The following is a 27,609-nucleotide window of genomic DNA, read 5'->3' on the forward strand; positions in this document are numbered from 1 at the left end:
TGGTATTTCTATGAGATGCAAAGATTTGTGGTGAGCTGCTCAACCTTTCTAACCTGTGCAGAGAATATCTTGTAGAACTTCTGCTGCAGTGTGTTGTGGAACAACTCACCCTAACTTAATGTTCTATATTGCACACAGGTATACTCTCCCCCTCCCTCCTTTTTTTTTTGTCCCTTTATGCAATTCAGACCTGTGCAGTGGCTTCCTCAGAATGAGATCTGAATGCCTTACAGGTATTACAAGAGAACACTCAACAGGGAGACAAAGGACAAAATATTAAAGGCAGATGTGGCAGATATCAAATGCTTCGCTGCTCTTGTAGGTACATAAGCCTTTCTGGAGCAGGAGGCCTATTGCAGAAAGATATAACCATGCCATCTTGAGGAGAGGGGATGACTTCCAGCGATGCCAGGACTACCATATGAGAGACTGGAGATTTACAGAGCCGTATAAAGAGTCTGTCGTAACTCCATGGTCCCACAGTACAGAACTCAGGTCCAAGACCAAAATAAATACTGGTTGTTCTTGTTCTCTGGCAAGACCATACTGATGAACTGTGGGTCTCTAATAATCACATCAAGTTGATCAGTCAACCGGCAAGATTCAGGCTGCTGGTGCCATTGTCAAAGTTGTTCCCTCAAGGGTTTTGAGAACAAAAATGTACCTCAAATGATAACTGGCTTTCAGAAAATGGGATTGCTAGTGGTAGGTCTACTCATTCCTAAGGCCACCATATTTATTGTACATGCTGAGAAAAAAATGCACCATGACTGCTCAGCAGACACAGCAGTTTCCAAAAACAATAGATCAGTGCAGAAGTATGACACAACAATTATGTACATATACAGCACATGCTGTGTTTCCCAGTCATAATGGATTAATTATACACACACAGCAAAGAAGTATTGGTACTTATGCATCACAGGCAGTCTGCATGCACATGGTAAATCTGGTGCTTGAAAATGTACTGTGCCTTTGCAAAATGTCTTCTACATATGTATGATAGTAATACGATGGGAGAGGGATAATGGGAAGCAAGGAAGCTAAATAATATAATGCCACTATGGGAACAATTAACCTAGCTTGTCACTAGCTCCCCAAAATTATATCCAACAAGTGAAGATCTCTGGCTGAATTGTGTTCATAGTCTTCATGTGGCCTGATGTTCAGAGACTGCCTTTAGATATCACTTACAGGGGACACACAAGCTGTTTCGTACAGTGAGTAAAGTGCCGGGCAGATTTATGACATTACAATTCCTATGCTCAGGTGAGCAGAGACCCTCATTCCTTACCGTCACATTGACAGGGATGAGAAGAAGTAACCTTTATTTTGGGGAACTCTCCTTTCTTGCCATGGTTTCTGAAACTAAACCTAAACAACATGGGACAATTTAGAAAATTGACATACTTGCAGTGACAATGGAAAGCCAGCCTGGAAAAGCTGAAGGCACGAGAAACCTCGCTCCACATCACTGGATGGAAACAAACACTGTCTTCCTCCAAACACAACACCTCCAAACCAAGGGACTTTCTCTCTGTGCATTTCTGAATCATTCCCAAATGAAATGAACCTGTACATTTGGCCAACATGCTCAACTAGAGACTACTTCCCTCTTCAGTACCAAGACCCAGGGTCAAGGGGAAAAAGAATGGCATATGTATTTACATTCACAGAGGCTCAAATATCTTACTGATTTGACATGCATATGGATTGCACATTACCACCGGATTTTTGAACAGATATAGATTTTTCAAACTCCTGGAATTGAAAGATCGTTAATCTTTCTGGAGGATTAAATACTTGCTTAATTTCAGAGACTGTTTTGTTAAGGTCTCTTCCAGATAAAGTATTATTTTAAATGTAAATCACTGTGATTGTGAGTTTAGGGATATAGCGTTCCATATAATTGACTGATATAGATGGCTTGTTGTTTTCTAATACATCAGTAAACTGTTTTGTAGAACTGGAAGTAAGGAACTGGAAATGTAGAACTGGAAGATTTTGGGGAAGGCAAACACTGAGCATTATTGACTTAGCAATTACATTGGGAAGTAGGGACAAAATGATACCATCAGACCGTTCACCTGGTGGCAACAAAGACTGTTTTTTTATGGGGTTAGATAAGCTGCAATTAGTAAAATTTAACACAAACAAAAAGTCCAAACCTGAAACCCTGAAAAAGCACAAGTAACCTCAAGACCAGTGGTGAACTTCTGTTGTCTCTTTATGTCTACATACCCTAGAGCTATAAAAGGTCAAACAGGAAGGAAACATTCATACCCACAGTTGCTTGAGCTGACTTTCCTGAAGAAACACAAACAGTTCCTGGCAGTGGATACCTATACTGAAATTAAGTTCTTCAGGTTCATAGGTTCTTCTCTCTTTATAAGATGCTACCAAAACACCCTAGTTGCTAGCCCTGCACAGGGTTCAGTAGCTGCCACCAAAGCTGTAAAGGATCAGCTGGCTGCCTAAGGGTGAACTGAATATAGGGCCAGGATGAACAGACGTTCTATAGCGTCTACTCCCTCAAAGCCATTTTTCAGTTTTCCCTTCAGTTACAACTGATGTTCTCATTGTCTTTCCTACCCGCAATGACTCCTTAAATTGGGTATTCCCTCTTTAAGAATGTTAGCTATACCCTTCTCTTCTCTTTTAGATAACTCTGCCTCCAGATCTTTAAACATTTGGAATAATATGATTATGTTTTAGTCTTACAAGACATGAATTCCTGTCTTGTAATGAGGCCATGATGTGCAATGTTTATTATTTTCCTATATTATTTGCAGAGCTGATTCTCTATAGGAGACATGATATCAGTTGACTGCGTGTTATAAGAGTATGACATATTTTTTACTTATATCTCATCTAATAGAGCAAAGTGTCAGGTGATGGAAAAACTTCCCTCGAAACATTAGAAATATATGATGAAATTTTGTTCTGATTTCACTGTGGCTGGAAGCACAGTTGTTGCAGTCGTATTTTGACAAACAATACTCTTTTCCCTCCACCACTCTGTAAAAAAACTCCCATTAGAAAACCAAACATCTTCCTCATGCAGTCTCAGTGCTTAGTACCTTACTGGCAACCACCATACAGACCTCTGACTAGCAGGGATGCTCATCGCCAGCATCCTCTGTGTTACAGCAAGGCTATGTGACCTCTTCAGCACACTCCCCGAACTATCTGCCAAGAAAGCTGACTTTAGATGGCTTAGCATGACAGTAACTATTTCTGCTGCTATTGCTAAACTCATTACTTCATGACTTGATCATTAAAAACATTTATTTATGTCCCATCCCTGGTTCCACACATCAGAAACATCTTCAGATTGGTAAAGAGATAAGTATTTAAATACTATGTGATAAAGGGCAATATCTGCTTCCAAGAAGTAACAGCATTGGGACAGAGGATCTGGAAACTACAGTCATTATACCAGAGCATAAGATATCAGACTGTGCTTATTCTAAGAGACACCAAAAGGAATAGCAATGACAGAGTGTTTTGGTCAAAAGTGTGAGCCCAAAAATTATATGCATGTACACAGAAAAAAAAATATTTGAACATTTCAGAAGAAAGTCTCTGACATCCTCCACAGTTCTTAATAAGGACAACACTAGAAAGTACTTTATCATCTTCTCATCATATGAGTACTTCACCCTCTTCTCTCTAAATACAGAACAAGAGTAGTGATTGAACACTTCTGCCCTTTGAGTCTTACAATTCACTGGAATTTCCTTTATTCATTCTTTCAGGGTTTTCTTCATAGTTCAAACCTTTCTCTTCTTTCTTTATGGTCCTATAAGCCATGTGGGTTTTTTTCCTGAAATCCTTAGTTTCCTGTAGCCAAAGCTAGAACTGTATACTGTGAAAAGGATTTGTATAGTTGCTCTGTTTCTTACATTATGTCTTTAAACATTTGTTGTTGGTCAGTAGAGCACTGGACTATGTGAGCCTTCATCTGAATCAGAACAACCATTTTTATTTTCTGTTACATTCTTAACAATTTTGTGCATATCAAAACTACTAAATTACAATGTCTTCTGTTTATTTCCTCTACTTCTGCTTGTGGTATGTGAATTCATACTCAAATTGCTGTCTCCAACTCATTTTATGAATGGTCTTATTGCCTTAGCTGTCCTCTTTACTATGGAATTGTGGTTTCCACAGGAGCTACAAGACAATACACAAAGTTTTCGTTGCTTTCTACAGATGTTCTACATGGCACACGGTTCAAAGTTTTCTGTGGTATCAATCTGTAAATTTTCATATGCAAGAGAAGATCAGTTAAAATTAACTGTGAATGCGAGGGACTATGTAAATCTAGTGATTCTTCTCAGACCCTTTTAGGCTCTCAGATTTCACTTAGGGGCAGAGAGGTTCATTATTGCCTGGAGTGCTACATTTATACCAAAGGCATAAACTTCCTTCCTCTAAAATCCACCCACTTGAAAGAGAATTGGTCTATTTTTGTATTCTAGTTGCTCCTTGACTAAACATTTTCAGAGCTCTTACAATGACTCTCAATAGATTTAGCCTGTTTAGTTCTGACGAAAGAACTCACAAACATGCTATTTGCAACACACCTGCAGACTCTTTTTCTCCAAATTCCATTGTTAGAACCAGAGCTGACAGTGGTCAGCATTGTGATGCTTTGTGAAGGGCCTGAATGTGCAATTTACACACGACAAGTCTCACTCAGAATGAGATAGGTGTTTTGTATGTTCCCATTTTTATATCTGTCCCATTTTACTTTGGCTTTCAAGTGAGATATTGGAGCACTAATAGGCAGGAAGAGCAAGCTGGTTTGGATGCACACACAGGTTTGTTGGCTGATTATTTCACCTCTTTTCCCTTCAGTTTCTGTGTGAAACATTTGTGTCCAAAATATATGTCACCATTGTAGGACATGTCTTTTTCAGCTATTAGAGATATAAAAGGTAAAGGCAGGAGCAACTGTCTTTTTCCATTCTAAAAGTCTTTCCACAGTTGTTTCATCTTCCCAGTCTGGAGCTGAAACACTTGTCAATGAAGCGAGACTTGGAATCAGTTCTTCCCACAGCCTGTGGGGACACAAAACATCTGCTAAGAGGGTGCACTATCTACCAGGCTATGCTCTCTGAGTTAAAGATTCTCCATCCTTCTCACTGAAGCTGTGTCACTACACAGAAAAAAAATCATGATTCATTGGGCCAGAATGGTCTGGCCCCTGTATAAATATAGGGCACTATTTCTTCTTCCAGATGCCCTTTAAAAGGAAGCAGCTGCAACCTCATTTTGCAGGGAGCCTTGTCCTAGTGGCAGGTGTACAGTTTGTTCTGCAAACAAGCCCAACAGAGGACCAAAGTGAAGATGAGTCTGGATTTAATTCATAATTTGATTAGTAATTTCAGATTATGATTAGCCACGGGTTTGAACAAGGCACTGGGATATTTGGACTGGGACAGTTCTGGATATGCACAAATGTGCAACTGTAGTTTCAGTAAGAAAATGAAGGGTTTGTAGGTTTCAATGCTCTAAAAATAGGCAGCAGCTGAAAAGGTGATGTGGATTTTTTTATCTTTCCCCAGTTCTGGCCTTTCGCTCTTACAGTTCACCCAAATCTCACTTCAGGAACTGGGGGATCGGATTTGAGCTGCCTTATTTGGAGAGCAGGTTGAACTTAGGTGCATAAACCCAGGACAGTGGTTCAACAAGTCTCATGTCTCATATAACAGTGAAAGTTAATGGGACAATGCTCAAGGTTACAGGATACATGACTGCATGCAGTAATCATAGCTGATAACACTTCAGGGAACTGTGAGAAGGCAGTAAGTGCGGCTCACAGCAGTGGGCCACTAGGCAGGCTGAAAGATGTGAGAGGAAAGCTGTTTTGGATACACAGTCTCGTCACTTTGAATTTTGTTCTTTCCCTTCACTAAATTAGTATGAACATTCCTTTCATTATTTTTGTTACTCGTTTTTTTTTGTATGGTTTTATTCCAGATTTTATCTGTGTCATATTCCATCTTTCATGCCCTTTTTGCCCTTCTCTAATTCACATTCTATTTGTCTAGCAATATAACAACTGCCTTTTACAGCACTGGCACATGTTTTTTTCTTTCTTAGAAAGTTTTTTAACAGCCTTCTTAATTTCCATTTTAAAGCCTGCAAGATTTTGAAAAGAAAAAAATATGATTCATCAGCAAATGTCTTAGCAGCTCTGGAATACTGGCAAGAGATCCACTTCCAAAGACTGGGTTACGGTTTAGTTCCACAAAATTTGCAAACTTTTAAAGCTCTGACTGTTTTACAAGATTTCATGCTTTGGGGAGGAAAAAGAACACATTGATACCATTCCTTGGACAAATTAAAGTAGCATATTGCTGGAAAGTGCAAAAGCAACACATGCTTTTACAACACATTTGGCCTTGCCAGCATCATTAAAACAGCATCATCAAATTAGACTGCAAATATACAGGGTCCAGTGACAAAAATAAAACCAAGACCCATTAGGATTCTTACAGTACCAGAAGACTACCACTGAGTATAATTTACATCATCAGTGTCAGCCCATGACCCAAACCGTTGGTGCTGGCCCGCGGGCGTGTATTATGCGAGCAAAGTGCTCCATCTGCTGGGTACCCTGACACGGGAGCCAGGCGCTTTGTGTGGTGTGTTCAGACACCGCTCAGGGCTCTCGCACTCTTTATTAGCTGTCTTTGCAAGCGCAAGAACTGCAAGTGTTCTGAGTCACCTGCTGTTGAGTCAAAAAAAACAAAGCCAAAAAAAAGAAGAAATAGATAACAGCTTTGCTTGTCTTGTGTAGAGAGTTCCCAAAATGCTTTGAAGTTAGGAAACAATGTGCTTGGGAGCATCACCTACCTGTATGCCTGAGATATTTTTGCATTAATGTTTTAAACGTTGCAAATGTGCAGCAACTTGAACGCTCTTACATTCAGGAAACTCTTTTCCTACTAGATGCCAGTGCACCCATCCAGCATACCGGCTGTGCGACAACCCAAAATTCAACTGGTACCTGAGCTCTGTGGAAGTTCGAGAGGCTACATCCTCAAAAATTTGTTCTTTATTTTCTTTTTTATAGTTCTCTGTATTTAGATCTAACGCATATTTTAAAGTAGATCACTTGTCTTGGTTTATTCTGAGATTCTTATTTCTACATTAGTAATTTATGAACTAGCAGCTTTTCCCTTTGTCACAGAAGGTTCTGCTACATTGTCCCCTTTGGACTGGCTTTGGTGACCTCACAAACACACTAGTTTGGTCTGGATAGAAGAAGTAGATACTTTCACCTTTGCAGTATGAACTGTCTTTCCTATTTTTAAAAAAAAAACAAACTGCTATCCCTCTAAATATGTAACTGCTGTATCAAAACACTTAAGCAAATTGTTCTTTCCATTAAAGCTAAAACTGTGTTAAAATAACAGTATTCCATACTGGAAATAAAAGACGCATTTTGTGATCATATTGAGGTTTGGTAAATATGACCCACTTGTTTTAATAAGGTGAGAACAGGCAAATGCCACTGGTTAATCCAGTTTTCTAAGAGCTTTTGTTTGTTAAATACTAGGCGATGCCTAAAACGTGCTGAGCAAGTAGTTGACGCTGCTGAAGACTCACTTTTCTAGCTTATGAGAAAAAACTGTGACTTTGAAAATAATTAGTGTATTTTGTTCACAAGCCTAGGTAAAGAAGAGTTTATGGTTGGAACCCATGGCTGTCAAGTCCTTGCTGTGGTTCTGTGTACCTTTGCTGCGTTTCCCTTTACATCTTGAAGAAATTCACATGAAACAGACCTCTAACAAGTCTTCCATCTTTTGAGAACTTAGAGTGATTAGAAATGCAGAGGAAGCTAGATAATATCCACGGCAGAGGACCCACTTACAGGTCAGAAGGACTGAAAGGACTGGAGCAGGAAAACTGAAATAGGGGACTCTGTCCAGACCTAGATGGGAATCACCTGGGAATTTTGACAGGATCCCAGAGAAATCCCCTCCATGCACCTCCCACCTTCCTGTCAGACATCTTGTCTGCAAAACGCCAAAGCATTTCAGTTTCCCACTGTGAATGCAGCACGGCTTCACTGACATGGCAAAGTTGACGTATTGCTTCCTGCTGAGAAAATTCTGCTCGGATTGGCTGAGTTTGGTACAACTATCCAGTGACTTCAGTAAAAATGAATTGGGTAGAACTGACCTAGTTCACTAACGGTTCTTGCTGGGCCTGTTGCAGTATTGAAATGAGAGGCTTGGTGTTACCTTTGTAGCATAAACACCTCAGCCTGAATGACGAGGTTACAGGAGCTAGCCAAGTATTGGACTGGTCACTGACAGGAACGTGTTGTCAGAGAGCAATGACAGGTACTCCCCTTAGAGACAGCTGTCTGTGGTATTGTGTGTTCTACTCGTGTTTGATACACAATAAATCAGATATAGGGAGAAGGCACTGCAGAAGAGCCTGGCTTTAAATCTAGGACTCTCACTTTTCTCCCACACTACAGATTGCACTTCATCCTCTCTCCCCCTCACCCAGACTTTACCAGCTTCCAACGGGCTTGAACTCCTCTCTCCTGTGTCTGTACATCCCAAGAGCCTGCAAGCTGTCACTTCCAAATGGTTTAGCAGGATAACCAGCAGGCTGCTTCATCCCCACCAGAGAGTTCAAGTGGGTGGCCAGCTGGTCTGTCTTCCTAGTTAGACTTTGGAAAAGGGTGGGAATTTTGGAAATGCTTAGCAACACAGGAAAGATTTGTACATTATTTGTCCCTCCTAAAAGTGAATCCCTCTTCATACTATCCTTTTAGATTCAGAAGCAAGATCCAAATAGCTGTATTGGCTCTTGATATTGACAAATAAATCATTCTGGCGCCCAATAGACCCCAGAATATACCACAGTACAGTGAATTCACCACAGTGAAACAACTTGTTGATAATTACTCAGAGCTTTTCTTGGAAAGCAGTAGTACAAACTTGAAGGAAACATGGGCTGCTTCTTCGCAGAAACCCAGGCTCATTTTTAACTCAGATTTTAACACTTTGACTGAAGGACTCCTGGATCACTGTGATCCACTCAGTGGATCTGTAACAGCCCAGGACTACCAGACATGAGTTTTCTGCTTCCTGAATTCCTAAGCCAGATAGAGAACAAGATTAAAAGTCTAGATCTCAGATCACAGGTGCTATTAATCTCATATTTGTATAAACTACATGGTTTTCCTGAGGGTTCTTCTCTAATGTTAGCGTGACCCAGCAGTACTTCTTGTTGTCTCCTCATAAAGTTTTGGCTTGAGTCAGATTCCTACTTGAAGGAAAATATAAAAAACTATAAATAAAATAGTGTTAAGTAAGAAAAACTGTAAATAAATAATATGCAAGCTATCAGGCAGCAAATTGTCCGTATACTGTTGTGGCTATCCTGCAGGGAACACAGACATGAGCTGATTGTTTTGAAACCATAAATTTTTCATGAAACAAAGGGTTGTAGGAAAAATAATAGTCCACTGATTCAGCTGGGGAAAAAAAAAACAAAACAAGACAGACAAGCATTTGTATGTGCAAGCTTTCCTTCAGATTTGAACATCTTTTCTCCCTTTCAGTAGAATTTTGTTATATCCAGTAAGCATCCTCAGGGAGAGCCTGAGGTAAACATCTGAGAACCACTACCCCAACACTGCATTTCACCATAGTTAACTGGGTTTGATCATAACTCTATTAAATTCAAATGTCCACACAACACATGAATGGAACTAATTCTCACCTTGTGCAGTAGTGGTACAGCTGCATTCTTCACTTTACAGTAGGGATTGCTGTCCTTTCTGGATCTATAAACTTTAGACAAAATCTTCAGATGGCCAAGACCCACCAGACACCACGTGCTTCAGACAGGGGGAATTCTGGACACGCTGCACTGCCAGCCATGGCTCCACGCTAGTGTGAAGGTGTCCCACCACGCTTTGGTGAGACGAGGTTGGAACAAGAAGGCTATCTCATCCCTCCTGCAAATCAGTCAGAAGCTTCTGCACTCTCATGACTCCTACATGGAAGCTGTACTTAAATTGCTCAGGACCCACGTATTTGCCACCCATGGTCAATATGGCAGCCCTGGGGCTTCCCTGTATCCTGGGCTTGTTCATTCACCAAACAAGGTCTTGTTGCAAGCAATCCTTTCCCAGAAATGGCAACTTTGTGCCTATGAAGGGATGCTAGCTCATTGCAGATAGGACACTATTTAGGAATTGGGGCTTTTTCTTTACTTTTGCTTGGATAACTTAGGCTGAATACTGAGAAGGCACCTTTTTTAGTACATCCAGAAAAATAAAGCAAGCGAAAGCCAAATTCCAACACATTAAGAGAAAATGATTTAAAGCTAGGCTTGAATGAAGAGGAAATAAGTTTGGGCTCTGACAAGCTCTATTTTTAATATAGATTCACGATATACTAAAGAAATTCAGAAGTTTTCTATAACGAGTGTGACTGGGAATGTGTATGCTGTCACTGACACAGACAGCACACAAGTGGGTGGAAGCTGTTGTTACTGATATGATTTGTCTACTTTGGCTTTTTTGGGGAGGGATGAAATAGAGAGAATATAAATGTGGTATGAAAAAACTGCTTGATAACAATGGTAAGAAAATTTCTGAAGAACAGTGAGTGTGATTCAATTTAAGGTTAAAACAGGTAAGGTTATGTGTCCACATTTAAATATCCATATGTGATGCAAGTGCCTAAACTCACATCATAATCTGCAGATAAATGATCAACAGCATTTAACAGTAATCAGGGAGCAATTCAGTTGACCAACTACTAAGACTCTTATCTTGAGATTAGATCCCACCCAATGAGTTCAGGAAAAAAGGATTTGTCGATAGTAATAAAAAGCTGGTCTCAGTTTACATAATTCCTCCAGGGACCAGGACCTCACAGCAGTGTGAATGCAATAATAACCACCATCCCTGAGAAAGTACAAAGCATGCTCTTCGCCTCTCCCTCAGTCACAAAAGTTCTGTGACAGGTGCAGAAAAAAAGATACACAATCTTTTCTCCAGGGATCTGAAAAGTTGGCAATATTCCCAGAGAACAGAGAGACTCTGGACAGAGACAGCATTGCGTGGATATGTGTGCCATGGAGCAGAGGGTCCTGAGGGACACTCTTGAGGCAAGAGGACCTGCATAACCGTGAATGCCAGACCCTATCTGAAGTAACGTAAGGCATAGGATCTGCTCCAAATCCCACAGAAATCAACGATAATCCTTTCACTTTCATGGGTTTGACATGTCAGTGCTGTCATTGTCCTGTTCCTCCACACTTCATCCTGCCTTCGCCCTGCCTCAGCTGCATCCACCCACTTGTGCCTCCTAGGAAAAACAAGGCTGCATGAATTTGTAGGCTCAAACTTTGCACTAGGAACTCAGATGTTCGATATGTAGCTTGCAGTCTTCGCTCCTGACTTCAACAGCCATCTGGAGAAAAGTTTTGAAGCTCACTGACATGCTGAAGAAGTGGACCTGATTGATTGAGAAATGATGGTCAACAGCTGCCAAAGGGGAGGGGGATGGGAGCTGAAAGTTTTCACTGATGGCTCCTGCACCGCCCCACAGTGCTACTAGCAAGTAAAAATGTCAGAACCTACTGAGCGTGCCCAGTTTGCATTTCATAAATTAAAACATATGAGCTGTTTCTTAACATTTTGTTTTCAGTCTTTTTTCAGTCATAATTTGGCCTAAGGGCTACATCTGTGATGAATTCCTTATAATAGGAAGCTTATAATAGTAGCTGGGCTTGCACCACTGGGGCAACGCTCTAGTGTTGAGGTAGACCAGGAGGCCTCCCATCCCCCTGGGGTGAAATCGGTGTGCTCAGCTCGCTCCCTGAAATGCCTGTACACCAATGCACGCAGCATGGGGAATAAACAAGAGGAGTTAGAAATCCGTGTTCGGTCGGGGGGCTATGATTTAGTGGCAATCACAGAGACTTGGTGGGACGCCTCGCATGACTGGAATGTGGTCATGGATGGCTATGTCCTCTTCAGGAAAGACAGGCCACTAAGGAGAGGTGGTGGAGTTGCTCTTTATGTGAGTGAGCAGCTAGAATGTATTGAGTTCTGTCCAGGGGCGGATCAGGAGCGAGTTGAGAGTTTGTGGGTGCGAATTAAGGGGCAGGCTGGCAGGGGTGATACTGTTGTGGGTGTCTATTACAGGCCACCGGATCAGGATGAGGAGGGTGATGAGGCCTTCTACAGGCAGCTGAGAGCAGTCTCGCAATTACAGGGCCTGGTTGTTGTGGGGGATTTCAACTACCCTGATATTTGCTGGGAGGCCTACTCAGCCAGCCATCCTCAGTCCAGGAGCTTCCTCCAGTGCATTGATGATAACTTGCTGATGCAAATGGTGGATGAGCCAACTAGGAGAGGAGCGCTGCTGGATCTTATCCTCACTAACAAGGAGGGTCTGGTTGAAGAGGTGAAGGTTGAGGGCAGCCTTGGTTGTAGTGACCATGAGATGGTAGAGTTCAGGATCTCATGTGGCAGGAACAGAATAGCTAGCAGAATTGCAACCCTGGACTTCAGGAGGGCCAACTTTGGCCTTTTCAAGCAATTGCTAGGGGAAATCCCATGGGACAGGGTACTAGAAGGTAAGGGGGCCCAAGATAGTTGGTTAGCATTCAAGGACTGCTTCTTCCGAGCTCAAGATCAGAGCATCCCACCAGGTAGGAAGTCAAGGAAGGGTAGCAGGAGACCTGCATGGTTGAACAGGGAACTGCTGGGCAAACTCAAGTGGAAGAAGAGGGTGTACAGATCATGGAAGGAGGGGCTGGCCACTTGGGAGGAATAGAAGTCTGTTGTCAGAGGATGTAGGGAGGCAACTAGGAAAGCTAAGGCCTCCTTGGAATTAAACCTTGCAAGAGAGGTCAAGGACAACAGAAAGGGCTTCTTCAAATACATTGCAGGTAAAGCCAACACTAGAGGCAATGTAGGCCCACTGATGAATGAGGTGGGGGCCCTGGAGACAGAGGATAAAAAGAAGGCGGAGTTACTGAATGCCTTCTTTGCCTCTGTCTATACTGCTGGAGGCTGTCCTGAGGAGCCCCGGACCCCTGAGGCCCCAGAAGAAGTCAGGATAGAGCAGGAATCTGTCTTGGTAGATGAGGGCTGGGTCAGGGACCAATTAAGCAATCTGGATGTCCATAAATCCATGGGCCCTGATGGGATGCACCCACGGGTGCTGAGGGAGCTGGCGGAAGTCATTGCTAGGCCACTCTCCATCATCTTTGCTAAGTCGTGGGCAACGGGAGAGGTGCCTGAGGACTGGAGGAAAGCGGATGTCACTCCAGTCTTCAAAAAGGGCAAGAAGGAGGACCCGGGTAACTATAGACCGGTCAGCCTCACCTCCATCCCCGGAAAGGTGATGGAACAACTTGTCCTTGATGCTGTCTCTAGGCACATCAAGGATAGGGGGATCATTAGGGGCACTCAGCATGGCTTCACCAAGGGGAAGTCATGCTTAACCAACTTGATAGCCTTTTGTGAGGACGTAACCCGGTGGATAGATGATGGTAAAGCTGTGGATGTGGTCTATCTCGATTTCAGTAAAGCGTTTGACACGGTCTCCCACAGCATCCTCGCAGCTAAACTGAGGAAGTGTGGTCTGGATGATCGGGTAGTGAGGTGGATTGTAAACTGGCTGAAGGAAAGAAGCCAGAGAGTAGTGGTCAGCGGGACAGAGTCCAGTTGGAGGTCTGTGTCTAGCAGAGTCCCTCAAGGGTCGGTACTGGGACCAGCACTATTCAATATATTCATTAATGACTTGGATGAGGGAATAGAGTGCACTGTCAGCAAGTTCGCTGATGACACAAAACTGGGAGGAGTGGCTGACACACCGGAAGGCTGCGCAGCCATTCAGAGAGACCTGGACAGGCTGGAGAGTTGGGCGGGGAGAAATTTAATGAAATATAACAAGGGCAAGTGTAGAGTCCTGCATCTGGGCAAGGACAACCCCATGTACCAGTACAAGTTGGGGGCAGAGCTGTTGGAGAGCAGCGTAGGGGAAAGGGACCTGGGGGTCCTAGTGGACAGCAGGATGACCATGAGCCAGCAGTGTGCCCTTGTGGCCAAGAAGGTCAATGGCATCCTGGGGTGTATTAGAAGGGGCGTGGTTAGCAGGTCAAGAGAGGTTCTCCTCCCCCTCTACTCTGCCCTGGTGAGGCCGCATCTGGAATATTGTGTCTAGTTCTGGGCCCCTCAGTTCAAGAAGGACAGGGAACTGCTAGAGAGAGTCCAACGCAGAGCCACGAAGATGATTAAGGGAGTGGAACATCTCCCTTATGAGGAGAGGCTGAGGGAGCTGGGTCTCTTTAGCTTAGAGAAGTGGAGACTGAGGGGTGACCTCATTAATGTTTATAAATATGTAAAGGGCAAGTGTCATGAGGATGGAGCCAGGCTCTTCTCAGTGACATCCCTTGACAGGACAAGGGGCAATGGGTGCAAACTGGAACACAGGAGGTTCCACAGAAATATGAGGAAAAACTTCTTTACGGTGAGGGTGACCGAACACTGGAACAGGCTGCCCAGAGAGGTTGTGGAGTCTCCTTCTCTGGAGACATTCAAAACCCGCCTGGACGCGTTCCTGTGTGATATGGTCTAGGCAATCGTGCTCCGGCAGGGGGATTGGACTAGATGATCTTTCGAGGTCCCTTCCAATCCCTAACATTCTGTGATTCTGTGATTCTGTGATTCTGTAATATGACCTTGACGTTTGGACTACTGTTGTCATCAAAATATTCTAGTGTGCTCACACAGGCTGAGAGAAAAATATTTTTTAAAATATTCTATCACTCAAACATTAGTTTAAAAAAATCACTATTACTTGTTGAGCTGAAAACTAGTCCATATTGAAATTCAGTTTCTGCATTGCTCTGGTTAGAAATGCCTACGTGTCTGTGTGTATATGTATAAACATAAGCACAGCAACACAATAGCAGTGATATGTGTAGACAATAAATATATCTACATAATGTTGTTTTCCAAAATGCAATCGCTCCCTAACAGGCTCTTTTTAGTATTACATAGCAACTTGAAGACAACTCCAATTGATATCAGAAATACTTTTCTAAGGAAACATATTTCCCTTAAAAAATCCATGGCAAGGGAGACCTGTTTGGCTCTTCCAGCCCCCATCCACTCTACTAGCCATTCCACAACATTTTTCCTGCTTGCCTGTGCTGCTGTCGTATGCTGGCGTGCACAGTTGTCCATAGGTAATAGTTTCCACTTGTCCAAGGGATCTCACCCTGCTTACCAGTATATCAGCAAAAGCGACCTACTTATTGCAGATCAGAGCTAAGAGGGAAATAGTTTTCTCAGCCCTTGTGTCCTTCTGAGAGTTAAATTATTTTCCTTTCTAAATGAGAAAGCAGCTAATGCATGGGAAGAAGATGACACCAACCTCAAGCATATTTGTCTGAGATGTGGAAAGCCCAGGTACAAAATTTTCCTCTTTTGCTGTCTTCGACTCCTTAGCTAAGTCATATCAGCACTTTCCTATGGTTTACACTGAAGTTCAAATTTCCTCACCCCTTTCCCCTCTTCGTTCATCCATTTTACTGCCTGTAAGCCGTCACTGCTCACAATATTCAAACCACTGATTTTCCTCGGTTTCTCACTGGCTCAGTGAATATTTAACATTTTGTTACAAGCTGTTTTTATTAGAGCTCCCAGAGGAGGAATTAGGTAGGTACACCTTCAGAGCTGCCACTTATGTGTCCCAGGCTCAAGTCTGAGTCAGGTGGGAGTCAGACAGTACAGGCACATCATCCCTCATGTCGTTCTGTCAGATATGCATTCCAGCACTGAGACTGCTTCCCAGCGATCACCACAACCTCAGTATTCCTGTACAAAGTCTGAGTTTAAAAAAGAAAAAAATCCTTACCAAGTGACTCTGCTGTGCACTTCCGCCTTTCGGGCCTTTAATAACTCTTGGCAGCTGGGAATTGATCTGGAAAGCCCGACAGCAGACAGAATTGCTTAGCCAGAGGCATGCTCAACTTCAGCTTCCATTTTTTGGTCAAGCTCCCATTTATCCTCATAGACTCTGAAAGTTACTGATTCTTTGAACCTGATTGCTATTCCGCATCAGCAGTGTTTTATGTATAATCAACTTCTTTATTACATGACAACCAGTAACATCTGAAAGCTTTAAACATATTCTAACGTTTTAATGATAGCAAGGAAAGATTTATGGGCAGAGTAAATATTTTTTATTGGCCCAATGATGTAGTTGGGAAAACGCAGACTGGCTTTTGGGTGCACAAACCTTTTTCCAGATTTGAAACAGAAGCTGCAAAGTTGTGGCTTGATGTTTGCTGTTTCTTTTTGTCCTGAAGCAGATCGTGGATGCCTGAACTCTTGCCTGGTTTCCCAGATGTGCAAGTAGACAAATGAAGGTATTAAGTCCCTGTGAACCTTGCTTTGGTTATACCCTTAGATCATCATGGCTACTTTACACAACTATTCTAGAATATTATGAAATCCATTATAAAGTAAGTATCTATATACTTGGTGATCTTGCCTTTGAATTGTCATATTAGTTTGCCTTATACCATTGTTTTCAAGTAACACCTTACCTCAAAAGTCTTTCTAACCAGCCTCTGTAGATTTGTAATATTTGATTTTATTCCCTAAGTTGTATTTCATTTTTTAAACTCAGAAAAAATGTTTACTTGCTTTTAGGCCCCTTCTGTGAAATTCTCTCCTTGAGGAGAAGGAAAATACACCATCTGTGGCATACTTTGTAGCTGCTTATTTGAGGCAGACTGTTCAGAAGGAAGTAAATCTTTCCACATTTTGGAGATCTTGTGGGGGGAAGGAATTTATCCACATTTAGCAGACACTGGGGTAAGTACATTCTTCTGGAAGCCACAGGTTTTGGGGGCAATAAATCCTTCCATTGTTATTAGACAGGAGGCAATAAATCCTTTGATCTCTATCACACTCAATGATTTTACTCCACTCAGAATGTACATTTCATTGAGGTACTGTCTTCATTTTCCCATTTCCCTGGGATTAATTCATCTTCCTTTTCTAGGTTACTACCCCTTTTTTTAATTATTTTGTTGTACTTCTCAACTGTTCACTGCAAGGGTATGGCACTCACTTACATTAGATGTTAAGAGAGAAAATGCATTTTATTTTGTTGTCTACTTTCCTCTCACCATCTGGATAAGAGATTCTGAAGTTGTACCAAAGTATTCCCTCTCTTAAGAGTATCAAAGTATATTCGCTTTTAAATAGGCAGATGTGCTTAAGCTTCTTGAAAGAAGATTTTCTTGAAGATTTGTTTTACACTTTTGGCCAATTTCAGATCAGACTTTTTCCCCTCACTTCTAGCTACAAGCCTCAGTAGGCTCTGCGTTGGCCTGAAAAACACTAGAAATCTAACATTCTATGTAGAAAAATCTGGGGGAACAGGTTTTACCTATTGATGCAGCACTATTTTTTCTTCCACACAGGCAATGGTAGGATTTTTTATCTGCAGTTTGGATTCTGACACCAAAAATAAATCTAATTGACAATTTCTAGCAGTAGAGCATCTCCCAAAATATTCAGAAGTTATCTTATTTTTCTCATTTTCCCCCTGCCTTTTGTTTTTAAAAAAAATGAAAGCTTTTTCCAAAAATCTATTCAGAACAAAAGCAACCCACTTACAAATATTCTTTAAAACTCCGTCCACTGAGGGGGCAGATGGGGAAAATGAATTTAGAATGAAACCTGTGACTTCTAGCCTACAAGCCGAGAAAGTATCTGGAGTTTTTAGCCTACCAAAGTTTATTTCTGTAAAAACAGTGACACCCGGTGGCCAGTCAAGCTAACCTGGCATACAGCCTTACAACACAAGCCCCGGCACCTGCCTCTATCCTTGAGAGGAGGCAGAAGAGCATTTCTGGCAGGCAGGTACCTAACTAGGAATGAGGGCGACTGTGCAGCAAATGAAAAAAGCGCATGGTCTGGTATATAAAGCCTAAATACACCAAAAGATGTCTTGCATTTTTTTCTTCTGATGTGTAATAGCATCATGTTAGACTGGAGATGCTTATCTGTTCCCCTAAGGATAGGAAATAATTTATATTTTATTTAAAAATATGTCAAGTATTCCCTTCTGTCACTGCGTCCTTGTACAGCTGTTAGGCTGGGGACAGTTTCAAAAACTGCACTACAGGGTGAAACTGAGTGTTGTCAGAGTTTATAAACCATCTGGAACAGTAAGTTGCTTTTCATGCCCTGAAATCCCTAGGTCATTCTTTTTTACAGTATGTGTAAAACTGATATCTTCCCATAAAAATATAAGATTTAAGCTATGAAATTATAATGAGATGTTCCAGACTTTTCATTAAGTCTCTGATTTTGCTACCGAGGTGGAAGGTGTGTTTGACACATGAAATATGGGACAGCATGGCTTGCAACAGCCCCAGTGACGCTGCAACAGTGCCAGTCTCCAGCTCCCCACCGCCCTGCCCAGCAGTGCCCTGACACACAGCGCTAGGAAGCAGCAGTTTTACAAATGAAACTGAGGGTCCAGCTTACCACCTCCTCTAGAAAAAAATCTGAGAGTGAGAGAGGCACATTTCATTAGCTTTGTCAGAGGATTTTCTGTAAACAGTTTGGTGTAGACAAGACTCTTTCAGCCCAAACATCCATGACTCCTTCATGAAGGATGATCCAGAGTAGGAGTTAGGTTGTCAGTGGCAAAAAAGCCTTTTAAGTACAGGCAGAAAGGGGACTAGTGAGAGGTGGGAGCAAGACTGGTAAGGTTTTGTGTGAGCTCTGCTCACATAGCCAGTGGATTGCTCACTAAAGGATAGAAAGAGACTGGTTCTCTGTTTCATTCATTCTTCTGCCTAGCTCCATCTCTAATCCATATGCTAAAAAAAGTTTGGGAAGACCCTATTTGTGCCCACTTTGATCAATGAGGAGAGTTAATATTCTGTTAACTCTGCTTTACCCTATTAACCGCCCTTTCCTTCTTTTATATCCCTAAATGGATGACAACACCAAGTCAGGTTATAAAACTTCTTGGCTATTGTAAAAAAATCTTACCATTTTCTGTTATCGATGCTTTTCTAGTTATCTAAAGCAAAGTTATGGGACGGAAATAAAGATGAGAGAGTAGCTGATAAAAATATATATATCAAACAGGAATTTTCTAATTTCGTATTCAAGATTCTGAAACACACTGTTCTGTTCCAAAGAAACCCAAATATGCTATTATGATAAATGCACAGTATGTCACTCAGCTAGACATAAATACTCCATAATGATGCCAGGCAATGCCATGTTACTGTAACAAAGATATGCTTATGGTCTCTGAATGGACCTTACTGATGTAAAGAAATCTCATGCAATGCATAATTTATATTAAGAGTGTTTTCATTAAACTTTAGGAAAGGGCGAGGTCTATTTGACATTAGTACTATTTGTATGTGCTTTATTTAAATCTTTCTGACCTACATACATTAAAATCACATTACAGCGATGACAAAAGCCAGATACTCAAAACTGAGGCTGTCAGTCCACACTTCAGCTTAGTCCCTGAGGAAATCATTTGCTGTATGACATCAGCAGGGCAAACAGGGTAGCTTCTAAAATTACTTCCAGATAAAACACAAGAGCTGGTTGTACCAGTGCTCTGAGGTCTAAATTTCCATTCAAAGTAAAACATTGAACAAATAAGAGGCCAATTATGTCTGTGACGGGAAGAAAAGCAATGCTGATTTATATTCATTTGGCTGTGCAGAATCACTGTGGTTTTGCTTTTATGATACTGACACTTCTACATGTAAATGTATTGTTTTCGAAGAAAACTAGAATATGTATCTGTCATATTCACTCTTTTTTCCGTTCTTTGCTGCTTGTATTTTTATTCCTTCAGTCTCCTTTCCTTCCTTGTTGCTCCCCTTTCTTTCTGCTACCAGGTTCCAAATCTGTCTGTCCCTTTAGTCTCTATACTGCAAGTCTCTCTTCCCTCAGTTTCTATTCCTCCTTCAGTGCTCCCCCCTTGCATAACTCGTTATATCTCTCTTTCCAGCACTACCTAATGCTTCATCCTTCTTTCATTTTTCCTGAATCCTAGCAGACTACTGGTTATTTAGTTATTTTAAATGCCCATTATAGCCTCACAGTTTCTAAAGTTTACTTAGTAGCTTTTTAAATGCCCTTAGTATCACTTTTTTCTCTTCACTTCTTTCCCATCAGCTGAAGAAGGAAAGGTTCTTGCACATAGATTCAGCGTCTATTCAGTCAGGTCTGCAGGAAGAGAACAAAAGATGGAAACACCTACATCTCCTGGAAATTTTTGGAGCCCTCACATATGAGTATGCTTGCAAATATGGCTGTTACAATCAGGTTCATTTTTCTTTTTCTGCCATAATCTTCTGCTCCTTGTCTTCGTTTCTACTGTCACTTGGTGTTAACTAGCTAGTTGAAATATTTTATGTAATTGGACTAAGCAACTATGTTGATAATAAGACAGAGCCCTAGAGGTCCCAAATTCTGTAACCTCAAAACACTTGCAAATTTTCCTTGTTGCCAAATGCCGCCGCTGGCAGAGAAAATTCATTTGTGCTCCATTAAGCTCTGCTGTCTTCAGTTTTCTCTATCATACCCCTTTCTCTCCTTAGCCTTCTTCTAAGGAGTTTCTGCAGCACTTAGCGTCAAAAGTGCAGTTCTTCAGAAAAACCTGTCAATTCAAGGATTTAAATATGTAAAAATTACACAGTAATACCAGCTTGGGGCAATGCACCCTGTACACAAAGAGATTTTTTTATCTTTGGACATTGGTCCTTGTGATCAATTACCAGACCTGTCTTCCTGACTTATTTTTATCATGACTTGATAATATAGTAGCTGTGACAAAGACCTGTAACATTTCCAGCATTAATTCTGCTGATGCACAGTTTTGCTTTAACACGCAACTCCAAAATTCCTAAATGATGTCAAGGAAATAATACATATTTTTCTGTAATTCCAAGGGAATACTACTCACTCTGATCTTTTAAAAAAAAATTAAATAGTATAAAATGTTTTTAAACAGTGAGTAGGAATTTCATGTGCACATTTTACTGTCTCAATATGCTAAAGTATTTAAACAGCATCATTATGCAACCAAGGGCTCTACTGAGCTGACAGTATTTATTGCTTGCTGTTTATGATGTTGCAGCAATCTTACTTTTGTGCTGATTTTAAGCAATGGGTGAATGAATGGCTGAGAGTCCATGATGTACAAAGCATTGCTCATGTGAGAATGCCAGTGTTTAGTAACCTTGCCCAAATTGCAGAAGAGGAGACAAGGGAAGGTCTGCTAAACCTTTTAGCTTGGACAAGATGATTTGTCAATATATATAAGATGCTATACAGTGTAGAAAGGCAGTAAAGGAAGCAGATAATGAATTCACTGTTTATCATACTGAAAAATTGCTGGATGCTTATTCACTGATTCTCATTGCACTGGAATTAGGAGGCACTAAATTAAGTTACCAAGTAACATATTTTTTAAAATAAGAACCTTTCACATCTGCAGTTTGGCCATAGACCTCATTACCAAATAAAGACAATTTGTATGCTAAAAGTATAAATGGATTTTAAAAGCAAAGAGATGAATGCATGGAAGTAGGGCCCACCTGGAAAAGCATGGATGCAGCATTTCATTCAAAAATGTGGTAGCCTGGAGTGAGCATAAAGGGAAGTATCTCTTTCCTTGTTTCCAAGTTTACCTTGTTCTTACACTTTTTTTCCTAAGGATCTGCTCTTGGCTGGAGACAGGATGTTAGGTCTTGATACTTGTTAAATGCACTCTGGCCTTCCCACTTCCAGCCATTACTATGACTTCAGTACAGCTGTTCTTGTGTTGGCATTTTATCAATATAGGTTTTGCTTGTGTCATTAAGCATTTGAAAATTGTAGCTTTTTAAAAACACAGCATTTTAGACACGTTTCAAATTTCAAAAATATGAGAGAGAATATGACCATGACTGTTGAACAAGGTCAATGTCCAGTCACCAAAAGTTCCCAAATCCAGACAATCCCTCCCAAATCCAGTCTTGAACAGGATGCCTTTCTTATCCTTTATACAACTTAAACCAGAGGGATGTTATGCCAGCAGATTGAGACTGATAAATCACAGTCCCAAAACAGGTTGCTTCTATAGACCATTGCTCTCATCAGCCCTAACAACAGGGGCCTCCAGAGTCCACTAATTCCTTGTCTTTAACAAAAATTCTACTGTATTTTTTAAACAGAACAATGCTCACAAAGTGCGTGTAGTGATATCCCATCCTCACTAGGATTCACTTCTATCCATCTCAAAATAGGTTATTACATGAACAAGAGTTTAGATCAGGCTGCAACATCTGAATCCTTCCTTTACCTTTGAAGCCTATGCAGAAAGTCTTAACATATCAAAAATCATCCTGCATCAGTCCATTCTCTCTCCACATGCAGTTCTTTGGCAGGTCTGTGGCAGCTGCAGCAGAAGGCAGCCCTTAAAGTGCAGATCCTGTAGAAATCACAATGTCCCCAGGTGAGTCAGAACTGCAGACCTGTCTGCGCAGAAGGTCTGCCCTCTCACTTTCCCTGTGAACTTGGGGGATCAATGGCGTAAGAGAAATATTCAGCTTCTTCCACACAAGACAACTTCTCTGGCTCTGAAGGGACTCCATGGATGCACTGATGGACCCTACAGCAAAAGTAGTAGGTGGCTTGTGTTCCTGGGTCACGTGAAAGACCCAATTCAGTCTGAGGTGCCATCTGGTCCTGCTAAAGAACTAGAGAGGATTTTCAGACTTTATGGTGGGAGGTATAGGATTTCAAAAAAACTCAGATCTTGTTGAGAGTTGCAGGAGTTTCCTAACCATATGCCCACACCCAGGGCTAAACAATAACCAGTTGTTCTATTACCCAGTGTCACCTTCCTAACCAAGAAAGGGAACTGGGAAAAGGAGGGAGAATCATGGGTTGAAATTTAAACAGATTTAATAAAATAAGAAAACCAGTATCAATGTTAACACAAAAGACACAGAGTTATACTCAGCCCATAGAGCGGTAGCAAGTTACTGCACGTATCACAACTATTGAGAAGAGGTGAGAGGAGAAAGAGTGAGGAAATAGCAGAGCAAAGAGCACCCCATCCCCAGCAAGCTTTCCCATTTATAGTGAACCTGAAGTTAATGTTATAGAACACACCTGCGGGCCAGCCTGGGTCAGCTGCCCTGGCTTTAGCTGCTAATGGCCTTGATCACCATACCACAGCTACCACAGACTGAAACAAAATGTAACAGAAAATTGATTCTATAAATTTTATTCCTGCGAAACCAGGACACCATAGTAGACATAGCCCAGGATGCTACAGTGCCCAGTTCTACCTAAATACAGTGAAGAGGTCTCTCATGGCTTAGTAAACCATATCAGCTTTCACAATCACAGGTCACTAAAATCAGAAAACACATAGTACACCAAAGAGCAAAAGTTTCAGTGAATAGGCATAACGGCTCCATTTGCTCCTGCTTTGTTTTTCTGCACACCCTGCAAGAGAAATATCTGCAGAAAAGAATGAAGAACAGATATGTTGTAGATCTGGAAGTATCTCTGTCTTCTCAAATTGAAGACTGTGTGTAAGTAGCGTCTTGGACTAGCATATATCATGATACATGCATACTGATCAAATCAGAGGAAATACAGAAACTGTTCAGTGAAGCAGATCTGTGAGTTTCTCCAGGGTTAGCTAACAAGGTCTCACTTTTCCTGTTTGAAGGCAGAGCTGAAAACAACAGCTAGGGATGGTCTATGGTCTTCTGGCACGGACTTGTTGCTGTGATACAGCAACAAACTTGCTGGGTACAGACTTGTTGCTGTGATAGAGACTGTAAATATAAAATATAGATACTATGTGTCATAATATATCTATATAATGTGTGATTTAAATAGAGAGAAACACAGGTAGATATAATGCAGTTAATTTTCTGCTCTTGTGGTTGGCTGCTACTTTATGGTCACCTTTGAAGCAAAAATTCTTTAGCAAAAATCCTTTAAAAATCAAGATGGATTTTCTATCACAGGCCAAGCCCACTACTATGTCACCTCAATTCCTTAATTTGGAGAATCCTCTTTCTTCAAGGAAATTTCAAGGACATTTTCTCTATTCCCTTCACTCTGGTTTCTCAGCTTAGGTGCCTGTGATTGTAACAGTATTGCTCTCACAGAGATCACTAGTTAAGGGAAATTGTCAGCAGAGACAAAAAATGTGATGAGATTTCGCTTCAACACATGGACTCAAGGAAGGTTTTGGCAGCTGCTGGTTCCAATTTAACTTCCAGCCACCCCATTCCTTGGAGTAAATCTTTAAGGTATATATAAACCCTCTCATACAGCACTTCTTACAAATTTTCTGCCTTCCATAACTAAAACAACTTTTATAGCCCAATGCTCTCATTTGCTGCCTTTATCAAGTATAGTGCTTACCAACTTTCATTATACATGAGTAACAGAAAAACTAAAGGATATACCCAGATTAAAAATAAATCAAAGCTTTCCATCTTAAGCAAAATTGACTATAGGTAGCAACAATTACTTTTCTGAAGAACAATACTTAAGGCACCACTTCATAAAAATTAAAATGATGGAGAATCCACTGCTTTCTTAATAGTTTGCTTCAGTATTATTCACTCTCACTACTTGCATTCTGCTCCGTTCCCAAATTAAATTTGCCTGGTTTCAGTTTCCAGTTTTTAATTCTTATAATCCTTTTCTCTTCTGGATTGAAATGCTCTTTACTAACATCTTCATTAGTCCTTCTTCCTGAGGAAAAACACTTCTCAGTCTTCTTATTGATCAACCAACTAGATTGAACTTCTCAGCTGTAATAAATAATCGTCAGGTCCTGAATTATTATTTCTCTTTTTGTTTTATGTTCTATATAAATCATTATAATTTTGTTCTTGTGTAATGTCCAATACTGAGGTAAACTGAACCCCACACTTCTCATTGCCACTGCCCTGCTTGCGCAGCTGCAGATGTTTTTTCTCTGCAGAGTTGCACAGAGCAGCTTCTCGTTGCTTCATCATTGGGACCTTCTAAATGCTTTTTGGTATGTGGAGGGACTCACTTCTTCTGTGAGAAGAAGCCACCCTTCAGGTTGAACAGAGCCAGTTTCAGCTGGCTCCAAGACAGACCTGCCACTGGCCAAAGCTAAGCCCACCAGTGACATTGGTAGTGCCTCTGTGATAACATAGTTAAGAAAGGGTAAAAAACACTGAGCAGCAGCTGTAAGAGAGGAGTGAGAAAATGTGACAGACACCACTACGCAGACACCAAGGTCAGTGAAGAAGGAGGGGGAGCAGAGATTCCCCTGCAGCCCATGGTGAACCAAGTTCCTCCCCTGCAGCCCATGAACGACAACAGCAGAGCAGAAATCCACACTGCAGCCCATAGAAGACCCTACACTGGAGCAGATGGACATACCCTGAAGGAAACCATGGCCCATAGAGAGGAGCCCACACAGGAGCAGGTTTTCTGGCAGGAACTGCAGCCCATGGGAAGGACCCGCATTGGAGAAATTCATGAAGGACTGTGTCCTGTGGGAGTGACCCTACACTGGAGCAGGGGAACAGTGTGAGGAGGAAGGAGTAGCAGAAAAGTGTTATGGACTGACCACAACCCCCATTCCCTGTTATTTATTTTAACAAGGCTCTACACTTCAGGGGGAGACAAGAATGACATGACAAGAAACAGCACAGGTATAGTGAAAAGATGGGTCAGGAACCTTTATGGACAGTACCAGATGACCATCAAACATCTTCTAATGTTTGTGGCAGGAGTTCCCAGCTAACTTTGGTACTCCAAGATGTCTGGGAATTGGGCACCTCAGATTTTCAGCCATTGAACAAGGTTAATGGTACATTTCTATTTGCAGGGATGGGAATGAATAACATATTTAGTTATGTAACATTCTAAAAATATTCTAGAGATCAGCTATTCTAGTAATAGGAGGCAGGGTGAAAGACAGGACAATGAGAAAGCAATAGGGAAAAATAACATTGGCCAATTAAAGTGAAAAAGAAACATTTCTACAATTTTGAAGCTGAATGAAATGTTTTTGTAGTTAAAAATAAAAGCACCGAGCGCTAACTATTGACCAGGATTGTGCTGAACCACAGTTTCCACAGTAAGAAATTTTAATTTAAAGTTTTGTTCTTATTTCAAGTTTTGAATCAAATGAGTCTCAAAAACATGAACCGAATTGCCCTAGGGAAAAAATAATTTGGGTCAGTTGAAACATGCCATTCAGTTTCCATTCAGTCACTTTAATACGAGTGTTGTACATAGATACCGGATATGCAATACATGTTGCTCAAAAAGGTTTTAAAATGCATGCTTATTTTCTTACACAGTGAAAATTTAGTAAGATAAGAATCTGCAAGTGAGAGTTTCTTTTTAGAGTGGAAACAAGCTTGGAACTGAGCATAACTGGAAAGAACAAGAAACACAAAGGCTGCCACTTGAAATCTTGCAAGTAGCCTGTAAATTATTTAAAATTTTGGTGTAGATGGGTAGCAAGATAAATACATTCAAAAGTGTACATGATGAAGATAAAACAGCAAACTCTAAGAAGTTACCTTCACTGAATACCCATTGACACATTTTTGGAGTCTGTCCTTTCTTTAATTAGTATATTATTGCATTGTGGTTTATTTTATTCCATTTTGACTGGTTTTAAGGATATAGAAAATTTGATTTAATACTAAAAGAACATTTTTAAAGAACTGTTGAATTCTACTGTTTATATTGTAGTTCTATCTGTAGTTCTTCCATGACTTGAACTATAAACTATATCTAACAATTTCTAGCTGAATCCTATAACATCACAAATTAAAACTATTCATTAAAAGTAAAGGGAAATTAGTCAGCATTTTCATGTATTATGATGTTAAAAGACTGTCTCCAATGAATCACAACATTGTAGTCTCTCTGTAGCCATCTGTTATCCTGTACATAATGGAGTGTTTAGCCAACATATGGGACCTTAAAGATAAAATCACATTAAAGGCCTGCCAGGAGAACATCAGCCAGTCAAAGCAAGTGAATAGCTACTAGGCAGCAAACCTGGGTTGTAATTTACTGTTGAAAATATGGATGGAGACTAGATAAATGAACTCAGGAACAAATAGAACAGACTTATAATTGTCATTTATGAAATAAAATCCTTGCCTAGTGAGGTCAAACCTACAGTTGATAGCATATATTGCTACTGTGGTTTTTTCCTTGTTTTACAGCAATCTGGAGAGAAAGAGACTAAAAGTACTTTTTCAATAGCCTGGTTAAGGTTAAAGTAACAATAGTGACAGACTGTCTTTATACAGTGGTCTACCCCTTGAGGATTATTTGAAATGCTTTATAAAACTTGCATTAAAGGTATAAAAAGAAATCAGCGAATGCCGCCAATAAAAATGTTTGAAAAGATGAGTGCTGTGGCAGCAGTTAGAAGACAGCAAGCAGAGGAGGAGGGAGAAGGATCTATTTTCTGTTCTTCTATTGGCTTGTGAGTAAACGTGAACATGATGGTTTGC

The sequence above is a fragment of the Nyctibius grandis genome, chromosome 1 (genome assembly GCF_013368605.1).
Source record: "Nyctibius grandis isolate bNycGra1 chromosome 1, bNycGra1.pri, whole genome shotgun sequence".
NCBI classification, from domain to species: Eukaryota; Metazoa; Chordata; class Aves; order Nyctibiiformes; family Nyctibiidae; genus Nyctibius; species Nyctibius grandis.